We start from the raw sequence: 19,121 nt of genomic DNA on the forward strand, positions 1-19,121 counted from the left end.
TTTTTCTCTTGATTTTTTCCCTTCTAGTTTTGATGACTTTCTACACGGTTATGCTTAAATTTCTTTATAATTATCTCTTGCATATGTATTACAAGGTTTTTCAGTCATTACTGTGAGGCTCACATATAACAGCCTATGGATACAGTCTATTTTAAGCTGACAGCAGGTTAAGTTGAATGCATTTTAAATCTCTGCATTTGTACTCCCTTCTAATGTCTTATGTTTCTGATGTCACATTTTACATCTTTTTATTCTGTGTATCCCTTAACTAATAATTATAGTTAGAGTTATTTTTACTACTGGGCAGCAATTTTATGTGATGAGCTTCTTCAAAAATCAGTTAATTTGGAGAAATTTAGGAATTCAAGGTCATAGCCAACTCTGTCATTTCACTGTTTGCATGTTATCAGACAATATCCAAATGATGGATCTTTTCAGATTTTAAGTTTACTGTCTATTAAGTACACTACATTTTGCTTTTAAATATTAATTATTCTCTTATAAACATATTTTAATAGGATTGAAATAAATACAGATATCCATATTTCTGGAAAGGCAATACTGTCCAATAATTCAGGATTTCAGATTTGGAGTCAGCCAGATCTAGAATCAATTCTGAGTTCCTCTATTTTAACATGTAAATCCTTGGGTAAGTCACTAAATTTGCCAGGTTTAAACCTCTGTATTTGGCAAAATAGGTGATTTAAATTCAGATTTAGGTGGTTTGGACTACCAACTACCTCATAGTACTTGTGAAAGAATTCAATAAATTGATGAACATAAAGGGCCCAGAATAACCCCTTGCCTTACATTTCACTCAATAAATGACAGTTGTGTCTTCACGTAAAACAACGAATTTTTTGTAGACAATCACTTTCAGATAATTCCAGTAATCTTAAGCCTCAGAGTTGTCTAAAAGCCAGTTCAGCTTCAACACTCATCAGTACTGGTCAAAAAGTAGCTTGAAGACATTGGCCTTACAGTTCTCACTGTAGCATGTTTGTGAAATGCACCTCCTACTTTTCCATTTTTTACCTACATTAGGTCTTGCATTAGATCATTACCATCTGTATTTTACTAGGAAAACAAAGTTATGTATTTTCACTTAGGTGTGAAGTATGTCTGGCATTATCCAGGTACTTTGCTGAACTTACCTTGTTTTGCCTTTTTAACACCCTGCAAAGTAAATGCTGGTAGAAAATTACAAATGGAGAAAATAAAAGTTAAAGAAATTAAGTAATTGTCCAAGGTCATAGAACAGGCAGGTGGAACTGTTAATATTCAAATACAAGGCTCTTTACTCCAGTGCTGCACAATTTAATTCTGGTTGTACATCTGAAAACAGACAATTTCTTAAAGATACAAGTTTTTGATAGACAGCTATTTAGAAGGATATCTATTTAAATATTCTAATTACGATATGAGTGAGGTAGGATTTCACTTCAAATTTGGTTTATTCCTTGTACTTTAAACTATTTTTCATGTTTTTTCCAGTATGCATCTACTTTTATAAAATAGTGGTTTTTTAACTTACTAGCTCATGGTAAAATGTCATCTCATTTCAGGTGATTTATAGGAACTGTAAGATATATACACCTATTTACTCAGTTGAGGCTGGTTTTTAGCTTCACTAACTATCAAGGTGGACCAAAAACTATTGTTCACACAAATAGAGTGCTGTTTTTAGAAAATGTGACTCATTATAAGGTAATGTGATTTGTCTGTCTCCACAGTCAGGAATAAATGTGGATGGACAGTAAAAAGAAGCCACAAAGCAATCACTTGTTTTGCCATGAAATTTGAAAGCTTTCTTGGCTAACATTAACAGTAGTTTCCTTTCCTTTTATAAATTGACAAAGATTGTTTTGTAATTAGCTTTTATATCACAGATCTCCAGGTCCAAAAAATTGTGGGCCCTATAAAAGCACATGGTGAAAATATGTTTGTCTCTTGTTCTAACCAACATTAATGGCTCTCCAGGAGATGTCTTCAATGACCTCCTTCCAAGAAACTGCCCATTTCCAAATTCACCTCACTGGAGATCAGTGAAAAGAAAATGGAATTTAGAGTGAAAAGACCCACGGATGAGTCCCATTGTTATCCCTGATTTACTTATGCCTTTAGTCATATGTTATCATCTCTCAGAATATCAACTTCCTCATCATTTATTTATGCATTTAACAAATATTTATTGAATTTGTATTATGTGTCACTTATTTTTCTATGTGCTGTGAATGGAATGCTGACCCCAAATCAATACAGTTCATGATCTCTTATAGTCTTGCTTCTGGTGGGATAGGGAAGACTTAGTTAAATAGTCACACTGAGAAACACAAATCTGGTTTCTTCAGAGAAAAGTCTTCCAAAGAGAACTTTCCTATAATATTAATTGCAGGAGGGAAGTAATTTGGGAAAGAGTTCTGACAAAGTGATGTATAGCTGAGATCACAAGAGAATGAAAATCAGCTGGGTAGATGAGTTACGGGAGAGACAAAGCAACATTGGAAACAATATTGTGCACACAGGCAAAAGGTGGGCAAATGCCCTGTGAGAGAAGGTAGCATGGCTTGTTGAAGTAATTGTGTATAGCTAAGAACTCAGAGTGTGTAAGAAAATGGTAAAGCTAAAGACTGACCAGTGAGAGGATAAGGAAGGATCAGTGGTACTCCTCAAATGTTTGTTTACTCATGCCCATTTACTTATGTTCATTTATTCATGTACCTTTACCCACATACATACCTCAAGCCCTTTCAGTTCGGTGACTTCTGTGAATAGTGTCACATTTGTGTGGAGGGAATTAAAGCTCATGCACAATTATCTAGTCTCTCTTCCCCTTCTGTAATGAATAAGGACACCTTGTGTTGTACTGGCAGAGACTCCAAAGCTAAGCCGCCTGGATCTAAGTCATTGTTTGGAGGACATTTAATTAGCAAGACTGAATGGCTCTGTGGCAGACTTTGTGTAAATAAAAAGTAAACACTTTCTGTGTTAGGCCACTGAGATTTTGGGGGTATGACTGCAGCACAACATAGTCTAACCTATTATAGATGATGTCAGACTACCTAGGGACTTATAGTCCAAACAAATAATTGGGATTATTTTTGTAAGACCAATGGGAGAGCAATGAACTATCTTAAAAAGAGTAGAAATCATCAGATATTTTCTTTAAAAATTACTCTATAATAAATGTTATAGGGAATGATGAGGAAAGAGAGGTTAAGAGATTTTTGATAACTACAAAATAAGAATTATAGCTGCTATTACTGTTTTCTCAAAAATATTGAAGAGAACAAATGTGAAAAATTAAATCTGGCATTTTGTAAAATGCAAACCATCAAACATTTTGGGTTTTTGACATGAATCTATTGTCTCAGCTGCTGTTTTCCCTTTGCCTTAGAAGACAGATTTTTTTTTTTTTATCAATCTGCCATTCTCTGTGTGGTTGTAATCCATATATTAGAAAGTAATTCTCTGAAGTTAGTTAGGTCATTCTGCCCTGCAGTCAATAGCAATTTAGTATATATGGATCTGAGAGTGGAAAGTTACTTAATGAAAAGTTCCTCAAGTGTTCAGAATCAAGGTTTCAGTCTACACCCATGTTGCGATGCCAACATGTGTTACCTTAACTCAATCAGAAAATAGATGTTCTTATTTCTTTGTCTTTCAGGAATCATTGGAGGTTTGGACTGATAAATAAATCTGGAACCCAGGTAAGCAATGGAGCAAGTTTTTAAAAATTATCTATTTGTCATATTTTGTTTTTATGTCATTTCTATAGAGTAAATGCAAGAGAATCTTGATTCTATGCTCTGTGGAGTTGGTAAAGATAGGGGGACGTTTATTCACCAACGTACAAAAGGGGAGTACATATTTTTGTTGTAGGTGTTGTCACATTAGTGCTGAGACTCAGGATGTTCTATATTGCCAGCAACATTGCTGTCACCAATTTCTCAGGGACTAAGTTCTTCAACCTTCACTGCCAGAACAGCAAAATTCCTCTTCGTCCCTGTGACTCTAGGATCTGCTGATCTTATGGACAATGTTTAGCTCCTAAAACTGACTCATGATTACAAGGAGGCTTCATAAAATAACTATCTGCCACTTTCATCTTTCCTAAGGCAGGAGACAGTTTTAGCTTTATAATGTGCACAGCTTAGAAAATGGGCAGATGCACTGAGAGTGTAAACAAATTTATCATTTTCTATATAAATTACTAATGAAAAGCATAAATTTCTATTGCCTTAGTAACCCATACTTGACATGACAATTTTTACACCCATTTTTAAAAGAGGTTACCTATTGAGAACAGTACCAGCTCAAGATATGGAACATGATATGTGTTCAATAAACAGATAAATGAGCATCTATAAACTTCAAATACTCAGGGCTACTTTATATGTGTGTGTGTGTGTGTGTGTGTGTGTGTGTGTGTGTATGTATATGTATGTGAGTTGAGATACAAATGTAAATCTTATGTGTACTCTTTGAATTTTTGATCTCCCCATATAAGCATAGTTATATTGACTATTAGTATTTTTTTCTACTACTTACAAAAGCATTAAAGATGTCAATGTATTCTAGACATGTGGAAAAATGCTAGAGTTGTCAGTTAGATATGAACTTATATGGGTAGCATGATTTTCCTACAATTTTTATTACTACCCCAAATTCAACAGAAATTACTAAATCATTTATTTTACCATTAGTTTGGCACAGTTTAGTTCAATGGGTGCAGTGGGTAGGAAGCAAAGAAACATCTTAGATTCCATGGTAATTAACACAGAATGTCATTTATTGGACACTGTGTACATAGCATAGGCTTTTAGATTTAAAGAGTATCCACACTCTAGGAAAGGTAAACGTTCTCCTGGAAGGCTCAGATAGGCATTCTTATCTTAAGTTACCTGAGAATTAAACATAAATTGGTTGCCTGGAAAGTTTTCTCCATTTTAGAATTTTAAAATTTCCTAAAGTTATTTCTTATGACCCTGATGGAAAATAATCTGTAATATAGCAAACAAAACCTGTGATATTCCAAATCATTCTTCCAAAGGACACAATCAAGGCTGTAGCTCTAAATGATGCAACAACAAAAAAAATGACCACGTGTGAGATATACTGCAGGTGATAAGGAAATGTATTGGTACCCTGATGGAAGATAATGTAGGAAACCAAAATCCTATCATCTCAGCCCATATTTCATAAGTGAAAAACACAGCAACAAAATGGCTAGCTCTGTTGCTGAACTCAAAGTTGCCCAAACTCAGGAGCTCTCCCAATCAGGCACCTGCTAACAATTCACCAATAGCCCTCTCCTAAAGCCCTCTCCCTGGACCCAGCACTAAAATTTAAGTCACATCTGAAGACCCAATTACTTTCTCTGGAGAAAGAAATAACTATTACCAGGTTTGTTCTGAAGTAATAATGTAGATGAGTTATGATCCCTTTAATTACTCTCAGTTTTCTTCTTTCTTTTATCTAACTTTGGATATTGAGTATTATTTTCTTTGGTAAATAAAATTTTAAAATGTTCATTTGATTCATAGGCAGTAGGAACTGGACTTTTGGTGTATCACTTCATTTAATCTACACAATAACAATGTGGGTTAGTATTCAGTACTGAGAAAACATGCCTTGTGACATATTTTAGGTGACACAACTAATAAATTTCAGAAAGCAAAGTTGAGTCCAGGTCTGGCTGAATTCAAATATCAATTTATACTGTCCTACCATAATAATAACAATAACTACTGAGTGAGCATCTCTATTTATCTGTCTGTCTATAGATCATTGTAACCACTGTACACTGAGAAATGAAAATTGGAAGGGAATGATAAAGAAGTCTACACTAATATGTGTAATATGCCATTTTCCTGCCTGTGAGCTCCTTCTCACATTCATTGCTGAGTAATTCTTGTTTATACTTAATGACTTAATGCAGATATCACTAGCTCTTTTTTCAGTAGATGCTCCTCTTCACTGTGCTTTTATTTATTATTGCAGTTACCATAATTAATTGCCATGTATTATATATTAATTTACATTATAAACTCCCTAAATTATCAGCTCCTGGGGAACGGGGACGGTTGTATCTCTCTTTACTCAGCAAGTGGCAAATGCCTTACCTCTTAAACAAACATCAGATGATGACTGGTAACATACTTGTTTGTCTTATACATAGAGTTTGCAGTATTTGGGTTTCTCGTATTGGGGATGTGCTTACCTCCATACACTAGTCATTTTGCCAGATCGGAACTGGCAGCCTCTTAGCTATAAGTCACCTTTAGAATCCTCCTGCGCCTCCTACCACACTTATTTTAACTGAATTTTGAAGGTTTAAGTATGTTCTAATAATCTGTACCATTCTAAATGACTACAACCCAATATGCACATCTGTGATACCTTCCTAGCTGTTGTTAAGTATTTGAATCTGCTACTTCTGCTCTAGATATCCCTTCATTAACCTATGAATTTGTATATTATGTATATAATAGGTTAGCCCATTTGATTTAATGAGAACTTGGATTGAGTCCCAGAATCAGTTATGTTTTACCTGATCCCTATCCTTGCATTATGTTCCTAAACCATCAGTATTATAAATGTATAAATTTCTTCAACACAATTCCATCCTTACCAGGAAAAACGGTAATAATGACAAAATAACAAAGAAAAATTAACATAGAATCTGCTGTGTTTTATAGTGATTTCCTTTCTATAGATCTGCCATTATACTTATAGCAATTAACTTTTTCCTGAGCAGATAGATCCAAGATTGGAATCCCAAATCATATTACAGCTAATGATCAGTATTCCTTAGAAGTGAGTGTACTTCTTAGAATTAAATGGGTTTGACCAAATTTCCTTTGGCTTGATTGTCAATTACTGTTATTAATTAGTGATATTATTTGTTTCAAAGTAATTAAATTAATTTGTTCTTTAGTCCAGTGCTCTTATTTTTGTTGTTGTTGTTCAAAAGCCCCAAAGTATTTATGACTCTTACAAATAATGCCTTTGATTTTGAAGCATTGACTAAAATAATCATTATGATTCATCTCATGAACTAGTAAGGGATGATTAGTTCTGTTTTTTCTCCATCCCCTAAAGAGAGGGCAGGAAGATAAAAATGTATTGCTTCTTTGAAAGACTCATGTATAATAGAATGGAATAACAGAGTCTGATTCTTCACTTACAGCTAAGCTTGGAATAATAACAGATCCTTCAAAAGTTCTCATGGGAAAAAAGTCTCCTTGAACTACATTTGTTGGGGAAGAGGGAAATTGCAGAGATGAGAGAATTACCGAGTCTTTCTAACATTTCTTTAGTTATTCTTATTAAGTAGTTTAGAGCTGAAGTGAATGTAGTTCATAATATAGTATTAAAAATTATAATATATTAAGATTTAAATAACATTTAGAGGAAGAAGTATTTCACTGAAGGGTTAGCTTCTAAGCATTTACCTAAGGTATTATTAATGAGGATTATGATATTTTAAAATTAACTTTGGAAAATTATGGAGTGATTTTGAGGAGTGTGATATTTGACATTATCACATGTCTATTATGCACTAAAAAAGTATATTATAGTGCTGGCAACGCTAGGCTCCACTTGGAATAAAATGGCAGTACTACCAAAAATACCCTTTGTGGTTTCAGATAGTTTATAGTAGTTTACTTTGGCTATATATTTCATATGTTTTCTATGTTGAATTAAAATAATAGTTATTTGTCTATTTACAAAAGTAATATGAGTTTTGTAGCACAAATTATTAATAGCAATATAGTAGCCCATTTATATAAGTATACACTATATTTTATTTCCATTATTCTCCTGTTGTTTGATATTTATTTCATCATGAAGATTTCACTTTTGTTAGAATAGACAATATCATGATGGACATCTACTAATAGTAAAAGTGTTGGGTCAAAAGGCAAGCATATTATTAAAATTTAAAATTTTTATACATGTTGGCTAAAGTACATCCAGTATAGCTTCTACCAACTTTAAATTTAATCTATCTGGAATTAATTTTGTATTGTTTGTAACAGAAAGATCTTACTGTTTTTAGTAGGTAGGAAATGAACCCAGTGCCATTAGAAGTTCATCTTTCTATCAGCAATTTGAAATGTCACCTTTATATTAATTTAAATCCTATACTTATTCTATTCTGTTTCATTAATCATCTTGTCTATTCTTGTTCTAGTACCACATTATTTTAATTATTGCAGTTTCAAGGCCAGTTAATATTTAATAAATTAATTCATACATTAAAATCACATTTTTAATTTCTTTTTTTGGTTTAGATCCTTATCCATATGATGCAGGAGGTCATAAAGGGATGTGATAAGGACATGGTTAATTCACCCCACCATAACACCTTCCAAATATAGCAATATATTTTCTTGAAAAAATGTCACCTACTATATTGTAAATGTATGCAGACCACTTTTCATAATGTATGGAAATTTTAAGCCTTGGCAAAAAGCTGCCTTTAGTCTATTTCTTAAAGAGAACAAAAATGGGATGGGTAGCATTTTTTAATTTTGTTGGAAACACAAAGGTCGTATGACATACAGATGAGTGGAGTCACAGTTGGATTTCAACTTCTCCACTTTCTACCATGTAGCTTTGTTTAATCTTCTTAATCTTATGAGCTTCAATTCCCAGTAAAGTTACGAATATGAATAGTTCTTATATCTTTTTTCCTAGTAGGCACTCAAAAAAGTACTATTATTGTGTGCCTTTGGATTCCCAAATTGTCACAAACAAGGAGAACGCAGGTTAGAGATGGACAACTAGACTTCTGAACATTTAAAGTGGGTTTGGTGGTGATAGACTCATACTAGACTCATACTAGGAGAAAGTCTGAAAGCAATCAACAGAAAGAATATACGGAAATTTTTGTTTTTCAAGCTTCACATGCACTTTCTGCCTTTATAAAACTGATTGTATAAGCCACTTCACAAGAATGCAATTTAAAGTATTTAAGTGTCTCTGTGTGCTATGTGAGAAAAAAAAATTACAGTGGATTATGGAGAAAAGTAATGCTTAAGTGTGGAGAGTGTTTTTAACGCTAAAAGAACAAAAAACATATTTCTGAAACTCTTGATAGTTCATGTATTGACCTAAACATTTAAAGTTAGATTTCTTTGTGTGAATTCTCCAAGAATGAAAGTGTAATAAAACCTTGGTTTGTGAGCACAATTTGTTCCAGAAACACATTTGTAAGCCAAAGCACTTAGCTATCAAGGCGAATTTCAAGAACCATTGGCTCAGTTGTGGTCACGTGACATTTGGTGTTATGTACTAATTGTATTGCAAGACATTGCACATTTATCAAGTTAAGACTTATTAGAAATGTTTGCTCATCTTGCGGAACGCTTGCAGAACAAGTCAATTGCAATCCAAAGTTTCATTGTATTATGTTTAAAAGAAAAAACAGGTGAAGAAAGAAGGAGATAAAGAAAAAGAAAAGAGAGGTGTGTCTGCATATTTATTAGCCTGGGTGAGTGGGGCTGGCCAGAGTTCCAGAGCAGGGTTCAGGCTGCCATATTGATAGGAACTGAAACTTGGCCTCTGTCTTGCTTTGTCAAGGAGACTTCAAATCACAGTCCCCTGAGCTTTAGGATGGTAGCGAAAGCAGCTGAGCTGCATGCTCCGTTGCGGTGAGAAAAAGAAACCTTTGGCCAAAGGCACAAGCTGCAAACTTCCAACCAGCCTAGCCCCCAGCTCTGTAGAGCGGCTGTCAACTTCGATTAGCGCTGGTGATTCTGAGACTCCTCCATTCTGTAAATTGCTCTATCCCCCAGTCCTCTTTGCTCCTCCTACTGCTGGCTCCCTTTACTGTGTGATGAGCTGTCACAGCTGGTTGATCAGACTACTACCCAATCAGCTGCTCCTCAGCCAGACCCCTGACTGACCTTGTTCTGTTTTTGCCTTTCCCATCCTTTTGATCCTCCTGCAGCTGAATCTCCTACCCCTGCTGTCTGATCCCTCTCAGCCCAGTAGACAGTTTGATTAGCTGCTCCTTCTCACCCTGCCAGCTCTTCTGCTGCTACCAGCTGTGCTCAGGGCCTTCTAGTTCTCACCATGAATTCCTTCTGACCCTCCATTAGTGCTGCTGGCTGATCGACTTTATACTTTTCCTCAGCAGTGCTCTGATCGCCTGTCCTTCTGCCATGGTCCTCTGATCAGTCTCCTGACATCTTCCCTTTCTGTCTCCTACAAGATTTTCTTGCTATTAATTGAACCACCCTGGTCCTGTGGCAGGCACTTTTTCACTAGACTTTCAGGCTGGGGTTACCTCAGAAGGTACCTTTGGCAAGTAAAAACATTTCAATGCAAAGTTCCAGTGCCCAACTCAAAGAGTCCCTCAAATCCCAATTGCTCCCATTGTAATTTGACTCTTTGTATCTAGTGAGTTGTATTCTTGATGGACAGCCTGAATTCTAGCATATTGCAACTAGCTTTTGAATTACTTCCTGAGCATCTTCTACCTTATTTTCCTTTTAGCAATACTTGGTTTATTATAGTCACAGTTTCAAACTGATAAACTCTTTGGATTCAAATTCCATATTTTTACCATTTACCTGTGTGATCTTAGATAAGTAACTTAAACTCTCTGGAACTTAACTTCTTCATCTCTAACATCATGTATTCAACTAACATTTAATGAGTAACTTTTATAAGCAGTCACTGAGCTTAGAACTATGAACAAAATATTCAAGGTCTCTGAATATCTAGAATTTACATTCAAGAATGAAAGTAACAGATATAAGCAAATAAGAAAAACTCCCAAAGTGGCAAATGCTACAAGAAAATAAAATAGAGTAATCGAAGGGAAAAAGACTTGGGATGGAGGACCTAATTTAGATAGGCTAATGGAAAAGGATCCTTGAGAAGGCAATATTTGAGCTAGTGCCTGAAGGATGAGAGAAAGGCAGCCATGTAATGATCTGGGGAAATAATCTAATGAGCAAAAACAAAACAAAACAAAACAACACATGCAAGAGCTTGGCAAATAGAAGAACATAGAGAAAGCCATAATGACTGAAACATAGTGAACAGAGATTGGTACAAGTAAAATCAAAGAAGTAAGCAAGGTCCAGATTTTACCAGACAAGGACAGGTGTGTTAGGATGTTGAATTTTATTCTAATTGTAGCAAAGAGTCATTTGAGGCTTCCTCTAGATCAGTGTTGTTCAATGGGAATTGGTGCGTTCATAAAAATGTTTTATATCTGTGCTGATACGGTAACCACTAGTCATATGTGGCCGTTGGGCATTCAAAATGGAGTCAAAGTGACTCAGGAACTGGATTACTTATTATTTTTAATTTTAATTATTCTAAATATAAATGGCGACATGTAGCTGACTATAATGTATGCTATAGATAGATGTGGGATGGTTTAGCTAAAGAATTTTCTAATCTTTTGGTCCATGCAGGACCCACCTCACAGGAGCAAGGAGTCTAAGGGAGTTGGGTTTGGGGTCTTCTCCTAGTGAAATAACATCAAGTCTGCTTTTATCTGTTCTTTGAAGAAATTGCATTTGGATCGTTCAAGGAAAACTGCATTTGGAAAAGAATAGGCTGCTTAAAAAAGTGTAGAGATCATTTAACACTAAATTAACAACACCATTGAAATCAAAGCAAAATGAATTAAAATGCTAAGTATACCCGTTGCTAACTGGTTGCTATGCTGAATGTGTCTCTTCAAAATTCTTGTGTTCAAATCCCCCCCAAGGTGAAGTATTAGGAGATGGGGTTTGGGCCAAAATTCTTAGCTTGAGTTTATGACCATTGAGATGTGGGCCTATTTAGACAATTCTGATATTTACTTCTCACTAAGAATCCTGCCTGCTTTTGTCAGATTGAGATGGTGGAGCCCTTATGATTGGAATTTCTGTTCTTTCTAAAAAAGACCCCATAGAGCTCTCTTGTCCCATTAACCACTTGTGGACATAATGAAAAGACACCATCTATGAATCAAGCCTTCAATGAACACTAAATCAGCCATGGCCTTCATCTTGGACTTCCCAGCCTCTAGAATTATGAGAAATGTATTCCTGTTGTTTACCATTCATCTAGTTGCTCGTGTCTTATTAACAGCTCAGAGAGATTGAAATATAGTTAGAATCCAAAACACTACTTTAGTTTCCTTACCTGTAAAGGGAAATAAAATAGTAACATCGACTTTTTAAGTCACTTGTGTTGATTCATTGAGATGACACAAGTAAAGTGTTTAGCAGAGTGCTAAACCCATAGCATACACTCAGTAAATAAATATTTAAAAATTTTTTTTAATTTAAGTATAATTGCCATATAATGTTATGTTAGTTGTAGGTATACAACATGGTGATGCAACTTGATTATATGTTATGCTACCATCTCAGATGGTAACTACACTTGTGGTAAGCATAGCACTTAATAAATACTAACCTATATGATTACTGTTAATCTGAGGTTGACTTGATGCAGAGGAGTTGTGCTCCGAATCTTGTAACTGGAAAATCATCTACTTTGACAATCTGAATATTTTAAAGGCCTTATTTAAGGTCACACAACTATGAAGGGTATATAACCTATTTGAAAATAGGTTGCTATGACTCTAGAGTTAGTGATACTAACCACTGGGCATTCATCTGGGTTCTATGAAGTTACTCTATGAACAAGTTCTTTAATAAAAATTTAATCTAGTAAATGCATATGCCAAAGAAAGCATTGTGAGTGGTTATTATGAGAAGATATTCATCATAATTATAGTCTATTGGTATTAAATATTAAATTTCTTGCAGAGGGATAAAAATATGTTCATTAAGATATTATAAAATGTAGCCCCAAAGTTCTTAGCTTGAGCTTATGACCATTGAGATGTGGGCCTATTTAGACAATTCTGATATTTACTTCTCACTAAGAATCCTGACTGCTTTTGTCAGTTAGATGAATAGCTTCCAAGGGCATTCATTTTTTAAATCACACCATATCGTTATCTTTAAATACTATTATTATTTATTTTTAATAAAATCAATACATTGAAAGGTTAAGCAAACTATTTAAGGTCTTCTAGCTAGGAGGTGTTCCATCTAGGATTTGAATCCAGTGGCTGCTTGTTACAACAGACCCTGGAGTCAGAGAAAGAAAATAATGTCTTACTCTACACAATGGAAACATTTAACCTGCTCAATGTTTGGGATGATTCAATGGACTTATGTGGTTTAACCCTCTCTGATTTGTTTGAGTTGAAATTTCAAACTGTATAGAGGTTACCTTTTCTCAAGAAATAATTGGTCACTTGCAAATATATAAAGCAAAGAGGAAGGGACAAAACTGATACAATTTCTAAAGCTGATGAAATATGCATGCTACCCTGTGGGTCAAATATCTTGAACTCTGAGCTTGTTCATTGAGAGTACATGAACTTCCTTGATGGTTTGTAGAGAACTAGAGGACTCAGAAAATAAAATATTATACTACCATTCTCAAGTTCTAGCAAAGGCTAGGTTGAGCTTTTATAACTTAAACAGTTGCACTGATAGTATTAATAAATTAGTGTGAAGGAAGCTACAATAATCTTAATTTCAGCTTATATAACATACAAAATATCTAGCTTTAGTTGGGTTTTTTCTAAGCTTTGATGATATATAGTAAAGCACACGTAACAAAAAAGAAAACTGACAGTATCCTGAGCTTAAAAGCAAAAGCAGACCTCCTTAAATAAGCATCATGAAACAATATTTATTCTATGAATATTTAGGGGGGGCCTATTCACCAGACATTGCTGTTAGTTCCTTGAGATACAGAGCAGGTCAGATGATTTATGTGCTATCATGGAACTTATAGTTCAATAGGGCAAGTGAATAACAAAAAAAAATAAAATCTATTATTAATAAATAAGATAGATTAATTCTAGGAAGAAAGCTATAATATTGTAAAGAGTTTATCTGTGGGGTTATTTTAAACAAAGTAGTCAAATTCTCCCTAAGAAATTGGCCTTTGATCAAGATTAGATAGAAGAGAGGGAGTTGCTGTGGAAATTTCTGGGAGAGGATCATTCAAGGTAGATGGGAGCCAGAGAGGGAAGGAGTCCTGAGGGAGAATGAACTTGGTGCTTTGAATGAAAACAAAGAAGCCGGTGTGTTAGAACCAAGTGAGCTGAGTGAAGAAATTGAGATTGGTGAAATAGGTGGTTTTGTAAACCATGACTGAAGCTTTATTTTTCTATTGGAGGTTGTTGAGTAAGAGGAGTGACATCTGATTTACTGATGAAAACATTATATGTTGCTGGATGGGGGAAAGTGTGGGAGAAGAGAAACTAGTTAGACATTTCTTATATTATTATTATTATTATATATATTATATTTTTCCTAAAAACGAAGATGGCATGGACTAGAAGGGAGTTGGAAAAGTGATGAGAAATGGGATACATTCTGAAAGAAGAGACTGCAGAGCTTACTGATGGATCATATGTGGTTGTGAAGGAAAGGGGAATCTAGAAAGTGTTCAGTAAGTAATAAATCAAATGTAAACTTGCTGAAGAGAAGTTTTCAGAGTTTAGTACAAGTACTAAAGTGTACATAGTGTACAATGTGTGGCACATATTAAATTTCCAATAAGTGATGAGTTATTTTTATAACCATTGCTCCACAAGCATACATTAAGCTCTAAATAGGTGAGTGTATTCAGTAGTATTCTTGGTTCTATAATAAATATAAATATGAGAAAGATGACAGTGATTAGTAATTCTCTCTTCTGTGTCTCTTTCTTAGTAATTTACATTTTAGCATCTCTTGCCTGTTCTCCTTTTGATCTTCATTTTTTTCTTGGCTTGTTTCTCAATTCACCATGTTTATTATTTCTGCTCTATTCACTCACTTTTATTCCTTATGGAAGCTTGAGTCCATCTGGAGTTTTCTGCTACACCTATATTTTTCAACCACTTTGACATATGAATGATGTCACATAAATTCTGTAAAATATTATGCATTGCTTAAAAAGTGGATTAACATGAAATCAATAGATTTTCCAAGTTACAAAAGAGTTATAGGAAAAATGTATGAATATAAGTAATATACAAGAATAAGCCACTTGGGTGGGTCAGTTGGTTAAGCATCCAACTTCAGCTCAAGTCATGATCTCACACTTCATGGGTTCAAGCCCCTCATCAGACTCTGGGCTGACAGCTCAGAGCCTGGAGCCTACCTCAGAATCTATATCTCCATCTCTCTCTGCTCTTTCCATACTTGTGCTCTGAAAAATAAATAAACACTAAAAATGGAAACAAAACAAAAAAAATTAATTTTAGTCCTATGCCTAAAAAACAGGCCAGAGAATGCTTTGGAATTCAACAACCTCAAAATCTCAGTTAATGAAAACAAGAGTAGTTTAGTTTTCCCTCATCCTCCAGGTCCACCAAAGAGTAGAAGGGACCTCTAAGTGATGCTGTTCTTACTAGAGGACCTAGGGCATTGAAGGCTGGATTAAAGGAAATGTTTATATATACTTTCAACTATATACTTTTCAACTATATACTTTTAGTATGTCATTGGACAAAGAATACATACAATGTTCAGAAACTACTTTGTAAATGAAAAGAATATTTTCCCAACCTTTCAACAGTTATTACATATAAAAGCTATGTGAAGACTCAAATTACAAATGTTTTTTTTAATTTTCTTAATTAAAAATAATATTTAAAAAGGTAATTCAACACTTTGCATTAACTTGAATATATGTGGTACACTGAATGTGTATGAGTCCTATTTTTTTTTTCCCATGCAAGAGTTTTGCCCTTTCATTGACTCTTTGGGGAAGAAGTTTGATTGCTTTAGTTTTCAAGCAAATGCCCCTTAGAAAGAAGTGAAAACTTAGAGGATTTTTCTTTTTTATAGCATCTAGCAAAACTTTACTCCATCCCATCTACAAAAAGGGTCTTATCACAGCTAAAGCTATATCTTTAAATATGAAAGGAACTCTTTTCTCATCCTTCCTGCTGGTAAAGCCTATGAAAGTCTAATGGCCAAAATATTTGCAGAAACTACTGGATGTCCAGAGGCATCTGGAAAACCCAAGAACCTTGAGATGAACAGTGCTTATTTTCGAGGGAACTCTGAAATATCCATTGAATGGAACTAAAAGCACCATGGCATAAACAGCATGTCACTGGGATTTTTAGTCTTTAACCTTTGTTTTTTTTCTTTTTTTTAAAGTTTATTTATTTTGAAGGAGACAGAGACATCCCGAGCAATAGAGGGGTAGAGAAAGAAGGGGAGGGAGAATCCCAAGCTGGCTCTGCATTGTCAGCACAGAGCCCAATGTGCTGCTCAAACCCATGAAACTGAGATCATGACCTGAGCCTAAACCAAAAGCAGGATACTTAACCAACTAAGCCACCCAGGTGACCAATTTTTTCCCTAAGTAATCCCAGACAGAATGGTAAAGATGAGAAACTTGATTTTGTTCAGCAATTTTGTCTCTTCTGTCTTCTCTTTTCTCTCTTTTCTTTTCTCTCTCTCTCTCTCTCTCTCTCTCTCTCTCTCTCTCTCTCTCTCTCTCTCTCTCTCTTTCTCCTTTTGCTTGACTACAATTTTGGTTGCCTTTCACTATTAACCTTTTAATGGAGGAAAGGTAATAATTATATTATTGTCTCTACAGTTTATTCTCATTTTCAGGGAATGGTCCTTGCTGATTAATTATATATTGGTGATTCTTTTTTAAATTTGCAAATATGTACTATTTAACAAATAAAAAGGAATTCCATTCCACATTCAAAGATATAAATTGTTTTGCTATTTAAGCATGCTTCCTTTTTTCATTTAACCCAGAAATCAGATTTATCATTGATTTTCAGTAAGTTATAGGACTAAATTCACACTAGATCAATTAATATTTCAAGGAAAATATATGAAGCTTTATGTGCTGCACAATGCTGAGCTAGATTCTGGGGACACAGGATCAATAAGATGGGCTTTCTCCATTTAGAATAACATGTAAGTAAGAAAGTGTAGATAAACTAAACATAAAAGCATATGGCAAATTTTAAACTAAAATAGGGTAAAATGAGGGGTAGCTGGGTGGATCAGTTGGTTGAGCATTAGACTTCAGCTCAGGTCATGATCTTATGGTTCATAAGTTTGAGCCCTGAGTTGGGCTCTGTGCTGACAGCTTGGAGCCTGGATCCTGCCTCAGAATCTGTCTCTCTATTTCTCGCTCTCTCAAAAATAAACAAACATTTAAAATATTTTAAAAATAGAGTGTAATGAAAGCGTCAAAGGGAAGACATCTTGAATGTTCAGGTCATGCAGCTCGACATGGGTATTAGAGAACCAGAAGATTTTAGACAGAATGTGTCATGCAGAATTATTGGACTCTGAGTCTTGATGTGCAGTTATCTTTCCCACATCCACCCACAGAAAAACAAAAAAAAATACTCAATACTTTCCTATATTTTTATCATAAAAATTATCCCCACTTCACATCTTTGTTGTTTGCTTTGACTCTTGCTCTTGAATTATATATTAGAAACTACTCAGTGTAGTTGAGTTTACATTTATCTTCCAAATTCCATTGGAATTTAGAATAGATCTTTTTGAAGCCTGAAATGATTTCAGAGGGACCAGAGAGAAGCAGCTGCTTCACATGTGATTCATTGTCCTCACAAGCTCATTATGAACTCCAGCCCACTGCCCATGAGAGAAAGTAGGTCAGATACTGCATTCTACAAGCAGATGTGAAGATAAAACTGCTAAATCTCTAAAAGATAGTGGCAAACTACTCCTCTTTCCTTTAGTCAAGGCTTTTATGTGATAACAGATTTTTGAAATTGCAAATAGTTCTCAAAGTTATGTCATAAGTGACTCAAAAGGATTGAATTGGGCAAAGACATTGGAGAAAGTAGTTCTCTCCACTCATTATAGTGTCCTTTTCTTTATCAATTCATTAATTCAACAAATATTTATTGATGTGTCAATTACCAATACTTGGCCTAGATAGAGGATAAGATCATTGAACAACAGAAGCAAACACCAGTTCTTTTTGTTTTTTAATGTTTGTTTATTTTGAGAGAAAAAGCATGAGCAGAGTAGAGGCAGAGAGAAGGAGAGAGAGCATCCCAAGTAGGTTCCATGCTCAATGTGGAGCAAGGGTGCCATGTCACAACATCAAGATCATGACCTGAACTGGTACCAAGATTCCGAGGCTTATCCTATTGAGCCATGCAGATGCCCTAAGTATCAGTTCTTAGGGGATCTATATTTTAATCACTGGAAGTTATAATACACAAGTTGAATGAATGAATGAATAAATGAATGCCATAAATTCAGAAGATTATTATGAAATGAGCCATGTATAGAATGGAGGAATGATTTGTTTACTGTCATGTGTAAGTATAGTGAATAGTTTCTTTTTAAAAAACGTGTGTACACCCTTTTTCCTATCAAAGAAGAACTCAACATTTCACTAGCTTTGGTGAGAGGTTTTACGCCATATTCTAAAACTGAAGCTTGAGCAGTCAGATTCTCATTCTCTCCAACCTGAGCCCCAGAATATAGCTTAGATTTAACTTGGCTTTGAGTTAGTTTAGGTATCTAGAATTTTTAATGTCAATTAAATGATTCTTTTAATGTTGATTAAAGAATGATTTTAAAAGAAATTCACTGCATTGGTTACCACAGTGGTGCTTAAACTTTTCCTTTTAAAAAGAAAAAGTCTGTGTTTTTAGTAGCTGTCTACCCTAACAGGAGCCTGGATCTCCAAACTCCTAATGCTCTATAAAGTCATAGTATTGTTTAAGTAGATATTCATCCATTTGCTTGCAGCTTCCAGAGTTGGTTTATGTTACTTGCCAGTAAATGTATCAAAGTACTAGGTCAGGTACTTTTATTGTTTAATGCGTATCTCTCACACAAGTAGATTTCCGATGCTCTAATGCTTAGAATTACCTCCTGTTGTTCTGCTGTTATTTCACATACTTGTCTCTCCCTTGAAAGCCCAGATATTTGGTCCAAAGCACTTACATCTTTAAGAACTTAGTTACTGGAAGGGTAATTTACATAACAGGGAGTTTTGGGCATGGGGTCTGGGAGATATATTTCATTTCCCTAAAAGGTCATAATGTAGAAATGCCATGC

The sequence above is a fragment of the Suricata suricatta genome, chromosome 6, assembly GCF_006229205.1.
Source record: "Suricata suricatta isolate VVHF042 chromosome 6, meerkat_22Aug2017_6uvM2_HiC, whole genome shotgun sequence".
NCBI lineage: Eukaryota > Metazoa > Chordata > Mammalia > Carnivora > Herpestidae > Suricata > Suricata suricatta.